At 35.2% G+C, this 5,152-nt stretch overlaps 1 non-coding gene across 1 annotated transcript; it reads right to left on the bottom strand.

The window, feature by feature from the left end:
• Positions 1-1,027: 1,027 nt before the first annotated feature.
• Positions 1,028-1,137, bottom strand: LOC139033233 (U6 spliceosomal RNA). The gene has a single exon (XR_011485855.1). It is a non-coding gene; the product is annotated as a U6 spliceosomal RNA (small nuclear RNA).
• Positions 1,138-5,152: the final 4,015 nt, after the last annotated feature.

Here is a 5,152-nt window from a genome sequence, read left to right on the forward strand (position 1 = left end):
TTTGGAACTCTGCACTCAAATGGATTTATCTTTCCTTTTCTGCTTTGCTTTTTGCTTCCCTTCTTTTTTTTTTCATTTATTTTTATTAGTTGGAGGCTAATTACTTTACATCATTACAGTAGTTTTTGTTATACATTGAAATGAATTAGCCATGGATTTACATATATTCCCCATCCCAGTCCCCCCTCCCACCTCCCTCTCCACCCGATCCCTCTGGGTCTTCCCAGTGCACCTGGCCTGAGCACTTGTCTCATGTACCCAACCTGGGCTGGTTATCTGTTTCGCCCTAGATAATATACATGTTTCAATGCTGTTCTCTTGAAACATCCCACCCTCACCTTCTCCCAGAGTCCACAAGTCTGTTCTATACAGAGTGAAGTAAGCCAGAAAGATAAAGACCATTACAGTATACTAACACATATATATGGACTTTAGAAAGATGGTAACGATAACCCTATATGCTTCCCTTCTTTTCACAGCTATTTGTAAGGCCTCCTCACTCTATCTTATGTTAAGCATTATTTATATTGCTATAGTAATCAAGAGAGTGTGATATTGGTGGGGGGTAGACATATAGATCAATGGAACAAAATAGAAATCAAGGACTAGAACTAAAATTTTATTCCTAGCTGGATTTTTTTTTACAAAGATGCAAGCAATTTAATGTAAGAATGATAGTTTTTTCACAAATGGTGATAGAATAAATGGACTTCTATAGGTGAAAAAAAAGATAACCTTGATTTCAACCTTACATTTCATACAAAAGTTAATGTAACATGTATCACGGATTTAATTATGAAATGTAAAATATGAAACTTTTCAAAAAAACTAGGACACATTTTTCAGCATCTAGGGCCACGTGGAGTTCTTAGACTTGACATCAAATTAATGATCTATAAAAGGTAAAATTGATGTTAGACTTCATCATGCTTTATAAATTTTGCTCAATGAAAAGCTCTCTTAATAGGATGAAAATATAAGCTACAGACTGGGAGAAATATTTGCAAACCATATATTCTGAAAGTCCTTATATTTATAATTCTTCACGCATTTGCATGTCATCCTTGCACAGGGGCCATGATAATCTTCTCTGTATCGTTCCAACTTTAGTATATGTGCTGCCAAAGTGAGCAGCACATATACTATGCTATATAGCACATATACTTTATATATTTAGAACATATAGAGAACTATGCGTGTGTGCTCAGTCGCTCAGATGTGTTCAGTTCTTTGTGACCCCGTGCACTATACCCAACCAGGCTTCTCTGTCCATGGGATTCTCCAGGCAAGAATACTGGAGTGGGTTGCCATTTCCTATTCCAAGTCATCTCTCCGACTCAGGGATCAAACTCGCTCTCCTGCATTGGCATGTGGATTCTTTACCACTGTGCCACCTGTCAAGCTTCACAAAGAACTGTATAATGTCTCAAATGCCTATTATACAAAGTGAAGTAAATCAGAAAGAGAGAAAACATATATATGGAATCTAGAAAGATGGTATTGATGAACCTATTTCCAGGGAATGAAAAAGAGACGCAGACTTAAAGAACACACTTATGGACATGAAGAGTGGTGGAGGAAGGAAAGGGTGGAACAAATGGAAACATACACACTGTGTGTGCATGTGTGCAAAGTCTTTTCAGTCATGCCTGATACTTTGTAACCCCATGGACTGTAACGTACCAGGCTCCTTTGTCCATGGGATTCTCTAGGCAAGAATATTGGAGTGGGTTGCAATGCTCTCCTCCAGGGGATCTTCTGGGCCCAGGGATCAAACCCTCATCTTTTATATTTGCAATACTGGAAGGCAGGTTCTTTACTGTTATCACCACCTGGAAAGCCTCTAACATATACAGTACCATATGCAAAATAGATAGCCAATGGGAATTTTCTGTATGACTCAGGGAACTCAAACCAGGGCTCTATAACAACCTAGAGGAGTGGGATGGGATGGCAGGTGGGAGGGAGGTTCAAGAAGGAGGCAATATATGTATACCTATGATTCATGTTGACGCATGGCAGAAACCAACACAGTGTTTTAAAACAACTCTCCTTCAATTAAAAATAAATAAAATTTAAAAATCTGTTTAGAAGACATAAAACGATGTTTCATGGAAGGACATAGAGACATGAAAAATAAGCACATGAAGAGATATTCAACATCATAGCAGAGAATTGTGAATTAAAACTACAATGCATTATCACTGGTTTCATGTCAGGTTGGCCTTAAAAAAACAGTGACAACACCAAATTCTTGGAAGAATATGGACAAGCTGGATAACCCATATTTTGCTGGTGGGAATGTAAAATGGTAAATCCACTCTGAAAAACAGTTTGTCAATTTCTTAAAAAATTAAACATGCAACCACCATAGAACCCAACAATCACAATCTTGAGCATTTGTCCCAGAGAAATAAAAGCCTGTGTTCAGTCAAAAATATGTATATGAATATTTAGAACAGCTTTGTTCATAATATACAAAAGATGGAAAAACATTAAAATAAATGCCTTGTTTTTAAAATTTCTATTCAATTTATTTAAACTAAACTAAAAAGATTAGCCATTTCTCCCATCTTCCCCTATCACTACCCCCCCAACCTCTTAAAACTACAAATCTGTTCTCTGTATCTATGAACTTGCCTTTTTTTTTTTTTTTTAGTTTTTTTTAGTTTTTTCCTTCCAAAATAAGAGAGATTATATGGTAACTCTTTTTTTCTGTTTGACATTTCACTCAGTATAATGTCCTCCTGATTTATCTATGTTGTTACAAATGGCAGGATTTCCTTCTTTCCTATCAAGTCAAGTCATGTCACTCAGTTGTGCCCTACTCTGCAAGCCCATGGATGGTAGCCAATGAGACGTCTCTGTTCATGGGATTCTCCAAACAAGAATACTGGAGCGGGTTGTCATTCTCTTCTCCAGGGGATATTCCCAACCCAGAGATCAAACCTGGATCTCCTGAATTGCAGGCAGATTCTTTACTGTCTGAGTCTCCAGGAAGCCTTCTTTTCTATGGCTGAATAACATTCCACTGTATGTACGTGGAATTCATCCATCATCCACTGATAGACACTTAGGTGTTTCCATATTTTGGCCACTATAAATATTGTTGCAATGTACACATAAGTGCATATATATTTTTGAATTAGTGTTTTGATTTTTTTCTGATAAGTATCAGAAGTGGAATGGCTGTATGATATGGTAACTCTGTTTTCAACTTTTAGAGGAAGTTTCACTAATTTATATTTCTATTAAAGTTATACTAGGGTTTCCTTTCACAGGTGTACAAGGGTTTTCTTTTCTCCATAGCTTCCTAAAGCTTGTTTTTGTTGTTGTTGCCCTTTTGATAATAGCCATTCTGACAAGTATGAGGGTATATCTAGTGGCTTTGGTTTGCATTTCCCTGATAATTAGGGATGTTCAGCATTTTCATGTATCTGTTGGCAATCTGTATGTCTTCCTTGGAAAAAATGTCTATTCAGACCTTCTGTCCATTTTCTAATTGGATTGTTTGGGTTTTTTGGATATTGAGTTTAATGACTTTTTAATATATTTTGCATATAAACCTTTATAAAATATATCCTTTGTAAACATTTTGAACATTAATTAAGTTGTCATTTTGTTTCACTGATTATTTCATTTGTTTTACAAAAGCTTTTAGTTTGATGTGGGCCATTTATATTTGGTTTTGTAGCTCTTGTCAGAGGAGACAGATCCTCCCCCACATAAAACAAAATAACTAAGACTGATGTTAAAGAGTGTACTTCCTTTTAGAAGTTTTATGGTTTCAGTCCTTACATTTAAGTTTTTTTTTTAAATAATATGATTATTAAAATCATTTATGTAACCCTTGTGGTTCCATGCAAATTTTAGGATTATTTGTTCCAGATCTGTGAAATGTGCACTTGGTATATTGACAGAGATTTCACTGAATCTGTAGATTGCTTTTGATAGTATGAACATTGGAACATTATTAATTCTTCCAGTCTTTTAACATGATATATCTTTCCAGTTATTTGTGCTGTCTTCAATTTCTTTCATCAATATCTTATAGTTGTTTTGAGTACAGGTATTTTAACTCCTTAGTGAGATTTATTCTTTTTGATACAATTGTAAGCAAAATTATTTTACTAATTTCTCTTTCTGATAATTTTTATTAGTGTGTAGAAACACAAGAGACTTGAATATTAATACTGTATCCTTTGGCTTTAATGGATTCTTAATTAATTATAAGCATATTTTTGCTGGTGTCTTTGGGGCTTTCTACATATAGTATCACATATTGCAAATAGTGACAATTTGTAAGTTACTTTAATAATTTTGAAGTCATGATTCATTATTTTCCAGCTTCCAGTGTTGTTGAAAAGTCTTTTGCCATTCTTATTCTTGCTCCTTTGTCTGTGAACTGATTGTTAATATTTTTGTGTGTGTACACACACACGTGTGTTGTCATGCAAATAGGCATGCATGCATGTATGCACCCGCACAAAAGCCAGAAATGTGTAAGGAGAGAAGGAAGGGAGAGAAAATGAGAATTGTAAACTTTTAAGCTGTTCTTTTAATCCACAATATTCTAAAATTTCCAGATGATGTCTTTTGACATTTTTCATTTTTAATTCATTATGATAGGTCATTTAAATCTGGAATTTTTGTCTTAAAAATGTTCTTGCATTTTTCCTTTGATAATTGATGTCCCATCTGTTTTTTTATTTTATGACAAACTATCCCCAAACTTAATAGCATAAAGTAAATATTTATTATTATTTATGAAGTTTCTATTAGTTCACAGAGATCACCTGTTGTTGTTGTTCAGTATAAACAATACCGTTCAGTATGAATGATTTATTTAGTTGTCTCTCAGTCGTGTCTGACATTTTGCGACCCCATGGACTGAAGCATGCCAAGCTTCTCTGTCCTTCACTATCTCCTGGAGTGGGCTCAAACTCATATCCTTTGAGTCAATGATGCCATCCAACTATCTTAACCTCTGTTGCCCCGTTCTTCTCCAACCTTTAAACTTGCACAGCTTCAGGGTCTTTTCCAATGAGTCAGCTTTTCGCATCAGATGGCCAAAGTATTGGAGCTTTAGCATCAGTGCTTCCAAAAAAATATTCAGGATTGATTTCCTTTAGGATTGACTGATTTGGTCTCC

The sequence above is a fragment of the Odocoileus virginianus genome, chromosome X (assembly GCF_023699985.2).
Source record: "Odocoileus virginianus isolate 20LAN1187 ecotype Illinois chromosome X, Ovbor_1.2, whole genome shotgun sequence".
NCBI classification, from domain to species: domain Eukaryota; kingdom Metazoa; phylum Chordata; class Mammalia; order Artiodactyla; family Cervidae; genus Odocoileus; species Odocoileus virginianus.